The sequence below is a fragment of the Idiotropiscis lumnitzeri genome, chromosome 22 (genome assembly GCF_059441095.1).
Source record: "Idiotropiscis lumnitzeri isolate Australia: NSW breed Sydney's pygmy pipehorse chromosome 22, RoL_Ilum_1.0, whole genome shotgun sequence".
In the NCBI taxonomy this organism is placed as follows: domain Eukaryota; kingdom Metazoa; phylum Chordata; class Actinopteri; order Syngnathiformes; family Syngnathidae; genus Idiotropiscis; species Idiotropiscis lumnitzeri.
The window spans coordinates 6923013-6938004 of record NC_142412.1 but is presented as its reverse complement, the minus strand read 5'-3'; the positions used below and the strand labels follow the sequence as shown (position 1 = coordinate 6938004).

The window sequence follows — 14992 nt, the reverse complement described above, 5'->3', positions numbered from 1 at the left end:
AAGTAATAATATTTTCTACAAAAACAATAGGGACCTCGCAGCCGTCGCAGCTCGGGCCCTAATAACAATTTCTAGAAAAACAATAGGGACCTCGCAGCGGTCACTGCTCGGGCCCTAATAATAATAATAATAATAATTTCCACAAAAACAATGGGGACCTCGTAGCGGTCGCTGCTCGGGCCCTAATAATAATTTCTACAAAAACAATAGGGACCTCGCCGCGGTCGCTGCTCGGGCCCCAATTATAATTTCTACACAAAGTCCATTGTGGTGACCCGCCCCCTTTTAAGTAAATTCAAAATGGCCGACTTCCTGTAAAACCTAGCTCATTGCTCCAAGAGACTTTTTTGTAGGTCTTGGTCTTATACATACAGTGAACCCTCGCTACTTCGCGGTTCACCTTTCGCGGGTTCAGTGCTTCGCGGGTCTAAAAAATATTCGGGGGCATTGTAGTTTCGCCGAGCGGCACGACGGGGCGCTGGAGCGGTTAGACGGCCGGCGTGCGCCGAAGAAGAGCGTGGGCGAAGAGGAGAGTGGACGAAGAAGAGCACGTTCCCCCGGACACGATCGGTGGCGACGTTTCGCGCGGTTCGGACCGTACCAGAGCTCCGGCCGGCGTGCGTGGCAGTGAAGCCGTAGAGGAGCACCTTCCCCGGGCACGGGCGGTTCCAAGCGGCCCCTAAGTTTAACCGAATGGAAGCTCCGGAGGAGGAGGGCATGCTCGCGTCACAGTAAGCCGAAGAGGAGCACCTTCCCCGGGCACGGGCGGTGCCAAGCGGCCCCTAAGTTTAACCGAATGGAAGCTCCGGGGGAGGAGGGCGGGCGTGTGTCACAGTTAAGCCGAATTGGAGCACCTCTTCCGCCCGGGCACGAGCGGAGCGCGAGGCTGTCAGTTATGAATGAATAAATGAATAAATAAATAAAGAATGCCACCTTTCATTTCACAGGGCACACCGGACGGCGTACCAGCAGGTAAAAGTCGGAGTAATTAAATAAATACAAAAAGAATGGCTGGGGAATAAAAAAATAATACGTTTTAATAATAATGTGGTTTTTTTGTTATAACATGAATTTCACTCTCTCTCTCCCCGTATATATATATATATATATATATATTATATATATTGTATATTTTTTTAAGCATTTTTGAAGGTGCGCCGCTACTTCGCGGATTTTCAGTTTTCGCGGGTGGTCTCGGTCCCCATTAACCGCGATAACCGAGGGTTCACTGTACTCCATAAAATTTACAAAAAGCGAGGTGAAACACTCAATCAGGGCTGCTTTTTTGAACATTTCTCGAGGGCCATGGCGAGCCATTTAAAAAAAGCTGCACAACTAACGTATAAAATATTGATAAATTTGCTCGGCCTGATGTGTGTGTAAAGTTTCACGAGTTGTCGTTCATATTTAGAACCTCATAATCAGCGTTGTTTTATTGCCGAACAGTGCAATGCCACTCCCACAACTTTTCACGAAAAAGGACTAATTTCGTATTGTGACATCCTCATGGCCGAAACAGTCATCCGAGCATATATGAGGGCGACCTTGTTGAGTTGCACGGAGAAAAACATCCAAGAAAATAACTTGTATTAGCTTTTACCAGTTGGTGGCGCTACTACTACGATGAAAAATAAGTCGGTAGATGTCTTCAGGGCTGAAGTATCCTCAAATGTGTACAACTTCGAATCCCGCCTCTCACATTTTTCTGCCTTGACGTATGACGGTGAGCAAAACAGAAAAGTGGACAGTATGATCTTTTTGCGGTCACTAAACCACATATAATTGCCCATACTTACTTGCATTGGGTACATTCGTGAAGAAGAAGAAGAAGAAGGAGACGAATAAGTAGTAGATGAATAAAACCATTATAAGATAATCAGATTTGAATTAGCCAGCAAATTATGTTAAAATAAACCTCTGCGATTAGCATCTCTCCCGCGGCGGCATCATCTTGGCGGAGTGAACCGTCTGTGCCCGGGGAAGGTGCTCCTAGTCGGGCCAAGTCCATTGTGGTGACCCGCCCCTTTTAAGTAAATTCAAAATGGCCGACTTCCTGTAAAACCTAGCTCATTGCTCCAAGAGACTTTTTTGTAGGTCTTGGTCTTATACATACAGTGAACCCTCGATACTTCGCGGTTCACCTTTCGCGGGTTCAGTGCTTCGCGGGTATAAAAAATATTCGGGGGCATTGTAGTTTCGCCGAGCGGCACGACGGGCGCTGGAGCGGTTAGACGGCCGGCGTGCGCGAGACATCCCGCGACCGACAAAATAAGCACATTGTCCATTACATGCGCCACACCAATCAAAGGCAAACAGTATTAACAATACAGCAGGCTTCAGGATGCCTTTTTACACTCTATAAATGTGGAAATTTACATTGGAAACGTTTGGTTTAGCTGTTAATGAAGTTTCGTTTTTTTAGTGCTGAAAATTCATTGTCTGCTGGCGCTGTACACTTTTTCTAAGTGTTGCAATATCTCATGAAGGAAATACTGGACAATCAAATTAATGACTTTCCTGGCTTCAGGATGCCTTTCTACACTATATAAAGGTGGAAATTTACATTGGAAACGTTTGGTTTAGCTGTTATAAAAGTTTGGTTTTTTAGTGCTGTAAATGCATTTTCAGCTCGCGCTGTACACATTTGCTATGAGAGGCATTATCTCATAAGGGAAATATTGGACAATCAAATTAATGACTGCCCAGGCTTCAGGATGTCTTTTTACACTATATAAAGGTGGAAATTTACATTGGAAACGTTTGGTTTAGCTGTTATAAAAGTTTGGTTTTTTAGTGCTGTAAATGCATTTTCAGCTCGCGCTGTACACATTTGCTATGAGAGGCATTATCTCATAAGGGAAATATTGGACAATCAAATTAATGGCTGCCCAGGCTTCATTTTTACACTATATAAAGGTGGAAATTTACATTGGAAACGTTTAGTTTAGCTGTTAATGAAGTTTCGTTTTTTTAGTGCTGAAAATTCATTGTCTGCTGGCGCTGTACACTTTTTCTAAGTGTTGCAATATCTCATGAAGGAAATACTGGACAATCAAATTAATGACTTTCCAGGCTTCAGGATGCCTTTCTACACTAAACTAAACGTTGGAAACTTGTGTTAAAACGTTTATATACACTATGGACACGTCAGGATTATTTATTATAAAATTGTTATTTGAGTCTTGATATATTCAAGTGGAGTTGGCTGCTTCCTGCTGATGAGACACGCTCGCACACAAGCCCGCGCACGCGCACCCGTTATGACCTGAGGCCAAATAATTCCCTGCAAAAAAAAAAAAATATTATATGTATATTCAAAATGGCCGACTTCCTGTAAAACCTAGCTCATTGCTCCAAGAGACTTTTTTGTAGGTCTTGGTCTTATACATACAGTGAACCCAAAAAGGCCAAAAAATAAAAAATAAAAATACTGACGGCACCTCCTGGCGGACAACTGGTTAGCAAATGAATCCTCTTCTGTCTTCTTTTCGTTGACATTCAAGAAATGAAGTGACATCCCGATTTGGATTCCCTCGACATGGGAGAATTGAGAACGGGAAAATATATCAATGTTTATATATTTATGCCATGACTGCAACGTCATGCGAGCAGGTGGTTCATCATCTGTATCCTGAAAAAAAAATTGGAGGAAATCAGCCTCATGCCAACACGCTTGGGGCAGAGTCCGTTTGTCCTTCGACGCGGCGGTGTTTTGTTTCGGGAGTTCATGCGAGGCCAGTGCCATTTTTTTATTTATTTTTTATATCGCCCTCCGATTGTTGAGTTAAGAGAGCATTACCAGGTGCCAGGATGGCGGAGCCGTCTAAGGCGTTGCGTTGAGGTCGCAGTCATGATCTGATGCTTTGTCACCTTTTGTTGAACACGTCAAGTGTAACAGGATTTATACTGTTACTGTTTGAGGTTCCCACCCGAAGGCATCTCTTTTATTTATTAAGTTAAGATACTAATTGATCGCATATCGGCCGTCAAATTAATAATAAAAAAAAAACCACATCATGGACCGGGAGAAGGGCAGCTCCAGTCAGTAAAGCACGCTTTGGCGCCTTAGACCACTCGGCCATATTTGAATGTGTTCCTTTTTTTTTGGTCCTTGATTTGATGCATCTGTAGCGCCTGCCCTCCGGCGTCCTCCATGTGATCGCAGTTGTGCTGCTCCCAGTGTCCGTGTGGACACTGATCCAGGAAGAGTTCGCTGATTGGTCCCCAACTGCTGGCGCCTGCCAACCGGTGGTCCGCTCTTACAACATCAGGGGCCTCGGAACCCCTCCATGCGTCCAACCGCGTGGGGGGGGGGCGCATCCACGAATCTGCGAGTTTCTGCTAATTGCACGCGGCAACGTGATCGTGTTTAATCTTGGAATCCATTAGGCGCCGGCTGCCGCCACAGTCGGCAAATGAAGGACGACAAAGCCGTTATTGGAGCAAATGGAAAGAGACAGCACGTGCAAGCGTTTGGCGCGGTGACATGGCAGATGTTACTCACACCTGGCGAGACGGGAGGCGGGGGAGCGGTGGGGGAGGGGCCGCTTGGACTGACATTTGCCAGCTTCTGACTGGCAACGCATATTTGCTCCGTTCAATGACGGGAAGAAAGCAAAATCCAAATAGCGCCCGCACTCAAGTGGCTCCGTGTGGCACCTACGGCGCGGTCACGGCACCAAGTTGGTGGGAACTCGCGCCGGTACTTTACACTCACAGAAGCGACTTGGATGCTATGAATTTTTGAAAGTCCGACTTTTGCCCTTTTTCGGCCTCTCAATTATCTAAGTAGAAACCTATTTATTTGTTAAACCCCCAAATTCTTTGGTCTGAGCACGGCAGACCGCTCCGCCATCCTGGCAACTGGTAAGGCTCTCTTGACTGTGTTTGCTTTGTTCTTGCTTGGTACTTTCAATGGCTTTTGTTTTGTTGTCATTTTACACGCATTACAACAAACTTGTCCGTAATGCAAACGTGCTGGGGCGGATCACCACAATGGACTTTATGTAGAAATTATTATTGAAATATACCACTACCACGATGGACTCTCAAAGGACAACTCAAAATGAGGAAATGTATATCAAGTCAGTAAAAGGGGGGCGGGTCACCACAATGGACTTTGTGTAGAAATTATTATTGGGGCCCGAGCAGCGACCGCGGCGAGGGGGTCAAAAATGCGATCGAACAATCGGAAAAATAATAATAATAATAATTTCTACAAAAACAATAGGGACTTCGCAGCGGTCGCTGCTCAGGCCCTAATAATAATAATAATAATAATAATAAAAGTAATAATATTTTCTACAAAAACAATAGGGCCCGAGCAGCGACCCACACACACACACACACACACATATATATATATATATATATATATATATATATACGACGAGTGACACAGTACCTCTGCTGAGCTGGCGTAAGGTGGCTGCTGGCATAGGTTAGAACTCGCTCCTCTCCCCACTGGATTTGGGATAGGACAGCTCCGACACTGTTGTTCGAGGCATCTGTATCAAGAATGAACTTGCCTTCCGCGTTGGGATACCCCTTCAGTGAACTATTTGCCAAATGTAAAATTATTAATTATAAAGTGACTACCCACTACTAACAAAAAGTTAGAGATATCCACTGACCTAACAAAACCTTATAAAGATAAAGATAAAGATGTCCTTTATTAGTCCCATCGCCGCAGGAAGTGACGGCGCGGCATGGACAGGAAGCGGAGTTGTGAAAGGTGCTGCGGCGGCGCTCTAAAGCGGCACTCTCCGATAAGGCAGGCGGAATGGTCTCTCATCCACTAGGTCTAGTTTGTGCACAAAGTCAGATGCCTCCCCACAGTCCGTCCTGTTTAGTGAAAAGATGATTAATGATCAATGATTTGGAAAAGTCTGTCAGACAGACCGAGAGAGAACTTGGATGTTATCAGGCTGAGACAGATCTTCAACAACGATGCAAGGAAACACATCTGCCAGTTTTGTGTCCCTCTTCAACATCACTTGTTCACTGGAGGGGTTCATGACTTTCACTGACAGCCAATGATCACCCCACATCGAAGCAATAACTCTGCCAACCAAAATCTTCCTTGATCTGCTCCTTGATTGAGTTGGTCCAATCATGAATGTGCTGCCGATCTCGTAGAAATGTTTATTACTAGTTTGGATAAATTATTAGACGGCCGGCGCCTCTGGATGCCACGGTAGCTGATGTCGCTGAAGTCCTGGGTGTTCTTCTTCATGGCTTCACCAATTCGGGGCCCTCACCTTTGATTGCATTACCTGCTTGGTCCAGCTTTCTCCTACACCATCACCCAAACACCATAGTCACATAATGTATAAGTCACGGTCAATTAGAAACAAAGATGACTCAGACTTCACAAAGAGAAAGGGAGAGGAGAATGGGAGAGCTGTCTCCACCAATCGTATTCCCCCTCTCAAAAAAAACAAATTATTATTAAAACGTATTATTTTTGGATGGAGAGGTGGGGGTGGTGGGTGGTGTCGGCAGGCTCCGGCCTGCCGTGCGCCGTTCAATCAAATTAATGACTTTCCTACATTACCGTACATACATTAATTTAAGAATGTTTCAAAATCAGATTTAAATCTCAAATAAAATTGTCTGAGGTGGGGGTTCGATCCCGGCTCCGGCCATCCTGTGTGGAGTTTGCATGTTCTCCCTTTTAGTGCTCTGGCACTAAAGTCTCAGTCCGGCACCGCAGCACACACATAACCACTGACCGATTGGCAATCATGACCCGCCGATCTGAGAATAACTGACTCCATTCATGAAATATTTTAACTACAGTTTTTGAATATTAAAATTCCATTCTTAAAAAAGGTATAATCTTGCAAGAATAAAGTCGTAATATTCCATTTTTTTCTTCTCAGTGTAGCCCTAAAAAGTTAAGTTCACATAAAAAAAGCAAATGTAAATTTCCAACAATGTTGAATATTTTATTTAATAATGTGTTTGCTGATTGACAGGCTAGATTTGATAAAAAAAAAACAGATGGGCTTTCTCACGGAAATGTTAAATTTATAAATGAAACTTCTATCATTGTGACTTCTCCTGTTTCAGAATGTATTGGTTTGGACAGTCACATCAAATAAACACTAAGTCATGAATACCAAGATATGGGACTCCTTCTCTTTCTATTTTTTGGCCACCTTTATATAGTGTAGAAAGGCATCCTGAAGCCTGGAAAGTCATTAATTTGATTGTCCAGTATTTCCTTCATGAGATATGTGTGAATAGGTGATGGGGTGCCTCAGGCAGACACGGCTTATGTGAGGCATTATCTCATAAGGGAAATACTTGTGTTGACAATTTGAATTTTTTTAGGCAGATATTTATACATTAGCTGTGAAGAAAAATATATTTTCCTGCTTTTAAAGCTTGTTTGGTATCTGGTGAAATGAATGAAATCCCAGGAAATAAAATCCTCGGTTTGCCTCTAGAAAGACCCCTAACCATGACTATATAATTATTTTGGGATGTAAAATGGGGTCTCGTTCACACCTCCTGTGGTGCAGCTGTGATCCAATCTTCCTGCATTCCAATCCTGAGGGTTTGGTCATTAGCATGGTCTAAACTTCAGTTACACTTAAAGGATCCCTACAATTCAACTGGCCGGATCCTTATCAGCGGTCAAAATGCAATATAACCTACAACAAGAGAATTTGTGGATAATTTCATAGACCCGAAGGTGAGATAAAAAACTGCAGATGGAGAAGGAGCCTCCCCTGCCCTCTCCAGAGATGTTTGTTCCTCGCAGCTTGAGCCGCTTGGAACCGCCCGTGCCCAAAACCCAAAGAAACAGGGAAACTACAACAAATAAAACGTCCCGACCTGAAGACATCTTAATGTTATTATTTTGTTTTACACACAGCGCCGCCAAAAGATCTGTCTAAAAAGGTTTAATACATTTTTCAAGCTCTATGTAAGTTGAAAAGTTAAGCGTGGATAGCCGTGATCAATGACGACACGAATTGTCTGTCAATGTGTGCACTTGTAGAGTTTTTGCAAATTGTGATCCCAGGTATTTTAGGTCTCCCCCGCTCGCCCATTTGCGGTCAAAATGCTAGGCTAAACTAACTAGCTTTATTGGCAAGCAATGCAACTGCTCATATCTATCCTCTCAGGTCCAACACAAGGCTTGGTATTTCTAAAGCAACAAAAGCTCCGGCAATGCTTTACAAACGTTTGCAAATAAATTTAAAATTTTTTGAACTTTTGGAATGGCCACTCGGGCAAGGCAAATTTTAGTGGCACTTGCCCTATAAACATCCTCTTTCACTAAATGCTTATCAATTTTCTCAATTCTTGGCTCTGTGTTTACGTGCATGAGAACTGGTGCGGCGATAGCACGATCGTCGATAGTGTCCCCCAAAATGGGTCTGATATCACGATAGCTCGAGGGTATTTTGAAATGATTATTTTAAAATCAGTGTTTCTTTTGATTAGGGCGGCTACAACTAAAACGGTCTGAAATACAATATATATAATAAATATATATATATATATATATATATATGTGGGCAGTTTTGAGAAATGTTTCAAATAATTTGCAAATGCATGACTGATTCTACTGCCACCTAGTGGCCAATTTGCGCACATGAGAAGTCATGAGAACTTCCGGGTTTTTGTTAGTGCTGAGCCTTCCTCCACCCCTGAGGGGCACATCATTCCACAGGGCATCCTGGAGAACTCCATCAAGATTACCAACGAGCCACCAACGGGGATGCATGCCAACTTGCACAAGGCTTTGGACAACTTCAACCAGGTAAAACCATGTCATGGTTAGTCACATTTTTTTCATGCATGATTTTTGTTACTACAAAAGATTCAAATCATCCAGTAGGTCCGTGTCGTTGACCTTAGCCTACTAATCTTTCCTGTCCATGATTGAATATTAATATTTAGTTTATCTAAAGCGCACAAATTGAGAAAAGCGAAGCATCTCAACATAACATAATTCAACTTTTAATATAGTTTAGCTTTTCAACCATTTTTATACTCATGTCACTCTTTATATGTTTTCTATTATAAAATAGCAAATATTGAAGACAAAATTTATTAAAAAAAAATACCATTATTACAAAATTCCCTTAAGTCTTTTGGAGAATTTTGGAGAGAGATCGAGGGACACTGTGTTTAGCGTCACGGAAAAAAAAAAAAAGAAAGTGTACATGAAGATGTGATCAACAATACAACCCTTTTAACACAGAAATTTCCACCTTTATATAGTGTAAAAAGACATCCTGAAGCCTGGGCAGCCATTAATTTGATTGTCCAATATTTCCCTTATGAGATAATGCCTCTCATAGCAAATGTGTACAGTCACCGAAGGATCCCGACCACATCTAGCAACCCGTCCACATCTAGTACTGACACCGGTATATAATTGTGATGAATATCTTCTTACGTCAACAATGCAAATAAACAAACATGGAACAAATTATTAGAAAATGTGCATAATTGTATTTCTTTTTTCCTTGTTTTGGTTTTTTGTAGATTTGCCTTATAGTTGGAAGGGACACAACAAACAATTTATACTCCCACCGTAGATGGAGCAGGATACTGTATCTATTTAAATAACTGGTATATTATTTACTCTACAGTCGACCTCCACCATAGTGCACGCACGGGAATGAATTGGAGGCTCAAGTCTAACCAGTACGTGAAAATTAAAATAAAATAAAATTTTTAATTTCGGCAAGGCGGCTCTTTTTAGGAATAATTTGGCGAAAAATTTGATATTTTAACGTCTAATATGGAAGAAATTATGATTTTTTTTTTTTTTTTTTTTAAATTGCCGTCTTTCTGGAGCATGTTCCTTATGAGCCTATTGTTATTAATGGAGCCGCTAAGTAAACACACCTTCCCCACGGTTATGGTAGTTGGGGAGAGATAATTACAGAGCCAGCAGACAATGAATTTTCAGCACTAAAAAAACGGGGCGCTGGAGCGGAGGATGCCTTTCTACACTATAGTTCAGCGGACACAGCGAGGCGATCCACCTCGTTCGTGGAAAAGCGCTTCCACATGCTGGAACCACCGGGATCCATATTTCTGCTTGAAGACCAATGAAAGCATTTTACTTTGACAATCAGTGGCCAATGTTGGATGCAACGCCTTAGACCGCGCCGCCTCCCGGTCCCGATGACAAGCCACGGTGAGCCGGGCAGCCTCGCCAGTTCGTCCGGAATTTTGCTATCGACAAATGCTCGCAATGAATCATGCAAATTTGCACGCCTTAGAACACACTGCCATCCTGGCATATTTGCCTGTGTTGGTATATTTTATTTTGGTCGTGTCAAAAATATACAATATATATAATAAATATATATATATATATATATATATATATATATATACCAAGGCGTCACAAAATTCGGCAGAGAGTAAGTGAGTCTTTTCTGACTAATTTTCCATGCTCCTAAAAATCCAAACCTTCACCTGTAAATAAAACGTCCTTAGCACCTTGGCCCACTGTAAGATTTAGCAATCCACCACACATGGCGTCAGCCAGTCATGCCAAGTTTTTTGGTTCATTATTTTCACTTCGAACGCAACGCCTTAGACCGCTCCGCCAGGATGCATTTTAACCACCATAGGTTTCAATTTGTTTGATTTTGTCCAGAATGCACTCTCCCGCCACGGGTCAAAAACAGAATTCTCAGCATTTTTGTGTTTTGGAAAATTGGCCCTCAGTAACTGAATTCCCTCGTCACGTCCTAACCGGCAAGGCGTCGCCGCTGCAGAGCGGCAGTTTTTCGAACCCACGCCTCCTGGGGAGACTGCGACCTGAACGCAACGCCTTAGACCGCTCCGCCATCCTGGCAACTACTTTCAATGGGCTCTGTCTGAGGTGGGATTCGAACCCACGCCTCCTGGGGAGACTGCAGCAGTGACCGCTGCGAGGTCCCTATTGTTTTTCTAGAAATTGTTATTAGGGCCCGAGCTGCGACGGCTGCGAGGTCCCTGTTTTCACCCACGCAGTCTGGCAGACAAAGCTACCTGATTCCCATCTGCACCCCTAATGACTGGACAATTTAAGCAAAATAGAAACAAATGTGCATTGATGCCATGGCCCTTGAAACCTGACTGGAAGATCTCCATTACAATGTCGGCCATTTTGAATTTACAGCTTTTCCTTTAAATCGGCTCTGTCTGAGGTCCCTGGCCCCCCCCATTGAACTACAGGAAACAGACCAAACAACCAATTGCAATAGATAAGAAGCACTCGATGCTATTAGCGCTCAATGTCAAGTTTGGCCCCATGGGGTTCCCACCTCACGACTATGACAAAAATAATTTCCTGAGTAGTTTTTACTGAATCCAGGGCCAATACAGGGACCACAGTTTTATTTTTTGCTTCTTCCGTCTTGTTGGTGTAAAGAAAGAGACAGTTGTTGGCGCGCTTGTGCGCATGCGCACTGCAGCGGAAAAGGTATGAATTGTTTACTTTCGCCGAGCCGCAAATCGGCGTGTCTCCACTCGCCGCATGAGGTGAGGAAACGGGGGAGCAGGAGGGGCCGGAAAATTTCAACTGAAAGAAAGTACCTTAACAATACACAAAGCTAATATAAATGGAAAAACAATCATTTAAACAATAATATTAGTAATGGAAAAGGATGCTGTGAATATACACTTTCTGTGACTGGCTGGCGACCAGTTCAGGGTTTCCTCCCACGTTCCTACCTGAATAATATATCTCGGTCGAGGCCTCCGCTCTAATAGATGCCGCCCTCTAATGAATTCCATGTGTGCATCATCCATTGGCAAATGTGTTTTTTTTTTTTTTTTTGGTATTCATTTATCATAATGCCAAGCTTTCTCAGAGCTTCAGGGTTCTATTCCGACTCCGGCCTGCCTAAAATTCTGTCTGTAGCATCTTAAGACCTGGGACCAACACTGGGGCTAAAATTTTTTGTTTCCGAAATACTATATGACTGTTCATATTAGACGTTAAAATATATTTGAAAATTTGTTGCGTCATTCTGACGACCTTTAAGAGACGAGTGAAATTTTTGATTCCACTTGGCGGCACTGTGTATATTCTGTTATACACCTTGCGCCAATCAATATCATTTTTTACATTTTGACGTACTGCAAACTTCGGAAGGAACCAGCTACTAGATGGTTCGATTAGTCTTTCGCCCCCCGCCACTGACGGCGTTCAGGAGGCGCGGGCGGCTTATTTTCACGCTTTTATTTTTAAATATCCAATCAGATTTTGATGGGACCACATTTGTTTTTCCGGTTCCGTCGCCAGCGAGTCTTTTCGTGACCCTTCAGGGGGCCGTGAGGGTGGCCAGGCCAGTGCGTCCCATTGGGGCCATTCATGGTGAGTTTTTGTGCATGTTTCGGGGGTCAAAAATGCGACCCGGCCGGACTCGGGTCGACGCGGCCGAGGCCAACGCCCTGCTGCAGCGAGGCGTGAGTTCGCCCCCCCGTTGACGAAGGCGGTTCTGAGGCGCGGGTAACCCTCTGAACCCCGCTCGTGATAGGGACTGGGGACTGCAATTATTTCCCAGCAGTGGATCGGTCCGTTTTTTAAATTTATTAATTTTTTTATTTTATGTATTTATTTATTATTTAATACAAGGGCTTCGGCTCACTACCAGTGGGCGGGACCAAAGTAAATAAATATATGTCAGGGTAACCTGCAGACATAAGGGCAGGGTGAGCAGTGGCTAGAGGGTATAGCGGTTAGACGGCCGGCGTGCGCCGACACTATTACAGTACTTTTATAATTGCAGTATTCCTATCATTGCGGTACTTTTACTATCACAGTACTTTTATCATTGCAGTATTTTTCTATCATTGCAGTACTTTTACTATTACAGTACTTTTACCATTGCAGTATACTTTATCATTGCAATATTTTTATCATTGCAGTATTTTCAATCATTTAGTAGTTTTTATCATTACAGTGTTTCCCCCTCTGTATAATGGACGCCCAAGCAGGAACCACTCTCCTGGGCTTGGCCCACATTGCATGCGTTCAAAGTCGATATTTGGAGAGGGTGCCCCCCATTCGTTAGGGCGCACCCCGGCCCAGTGACGTTCGGCTCAGGATCCACCGCGGGGGACAATATTTAGATCTGCTGGATATCCACCCCGGTGGTGAGTCATACTCGTGTAGTCTCTTTAAAAGGTGCTGAAAAGTGAAGTTGGGAAGAGGACGCAATCTCTCTATGTGTTTAATCGTAGAAAGAATACAAAGCGGCACGCCTGTCCTTTGCGTTCTGCTTTTGTTCTGTTGCGACTAATCCGTCTTGACACTCTGCTCTCGCGTCCTTAATGCCACTATAACACTGAACGACGAACAATTGTGTTTGCGCTGGCAACCAATTCAGGGTGTGTCCCGCCTACATTTTACAAAATCAATATTTATTGTCAGTTATTGTTACGAAACCACGCCTCCTGGGGAGACTGCGACCTGAACACCTTTATATAGTGTAAAAAGACATCCTGAAGCCTGGGCAGTCATTAATTTGATTGTCCCCAGGCTTCAGGATGCCTTTCTACACTATATAAAGGTGGAAATTTACATTGGAAACGTTTGGTTTAGCTGTTATAAAAGTTTAGTTTTTTAGTGCACAGCCGGATCTCAAGACACTTACATGTCCACAAAGGCTGACCATGAAACATCCCCCTTCATCAATCATAAAGAAAAGACTGCAAGATAGACGGCGTGGCGCCATGCTGAAGCCGGGCGAGGCGTCGGCGTACTTTCAATGGGCGCTGTCTGAGGTGGGATTCGAACCCACGCGCTATCTAGGCCTCAGTGAGAATTGAACTCACGACCACTGGTTTACGAGACCAGTACTCTAACCACTGAGCTATGAAGCCTTCCATGTATTTATACTGTTAGCATTTTTGTTAACGAGCCAAAAACAATGCTGAGCGGCCCAAGGGAGAACATAAAAAAAAAACAGTGTACTTACTATGACCGCGCAGAGGTCAAATAAGGGAACCACTACATCGCCAGTGACCTATTGTAAATGGTTAACTGAAATCAATCATAAAATTACACTTTTTTTAAGACACCCATTTGGGTAGAGCCACGTACAGGTTCAAGGAAATGGGGAGATTGTGGACAGTTAAAGTTCTCTTAATGTTACACTACTTAATATTTATTTTCTTTGACAAAAACATTCGATAGTTACATGTCCAAGTTTGATTTTTTTTCATTACAGCTTACATCATGAAGTGGAAATGCTGCTGTGTATGTCCCATTGCTGAGTAATCGCTTGATTCCTGTCTTGTCTTTGTCTTGTCATCCATTTTTGTAATAAGAACATCGAGCTAAGATGTAGAACACCTGAGATAAAAATATTGTAATCGTGTTTTCATAAACATGAATATACTCTATGCGTAAAATTAGTGAACTCATTCGTGCCGATAAAAAACACCAAGAAAAACGCTCACAATTCTGTTTCTCGTGGATGGCGGGAAGAACGTATCCTTGTCATTAATGAGGAAGAAGTCAGTCTTGCCTTTGTCAAAGGGGTAAGTAAAATAATCAGGTTGAGGGTGCATAATGTGTTCTGGCAAGCGGAAAGGATGAGACAGCCACTCCAGAGGAACATCCCGGCAGTGGGGGATATCACTGGCTTTGAATGGAACTTTAATCTTTAAGACGTCAGCGTAGGTCGCTAGAACTTCCCATGGAGCATGGATTTTCAAAAAGTATGTCTTCTGGTCTTTAGAGTCCTGGTGAAAGAAGATGAGAGAGCAGAGTTTGTTGGCGAATCGATCAAATTGGTGGTGTTATGTTTGCTTCGATGCTGGCGGCAAAAGTCCAAAAGGCCGTCAGACGTTCTGGCGCTCTCGACAAGCGCGTCCGTCCGTCCGTCCGTCCGTCCGCGGCCGGCGAGCACTCTGCGAGAGCGCCGGCAACATTCCCGACGCGGTTGACGCTTGACTCGAGCTGGCAGGCCATGAAAGCCTTCGTCGCTTCGTCCTCCTCCATTCTTCTTTTCAG

General features: G+C 43.5%; 1 non-coding gene across 1 annotated transcript; it reads right to left on the bottom strand.

The window, feature by feature from the left end:
- Nucleotides 1-13784: 13784 nt before the first annotated feature.
- On the bottom strand, nt 13785-13857 carry trnat-cgu (transfer RNA threonine (anticodon CGU)). Its single transcript has one exon. It is a non-coding gene; the product is annotated as a tRNA-Thr (tRNA).
- Nucleotides 13858-14992: the final 1135 nt, after the last annotated feature.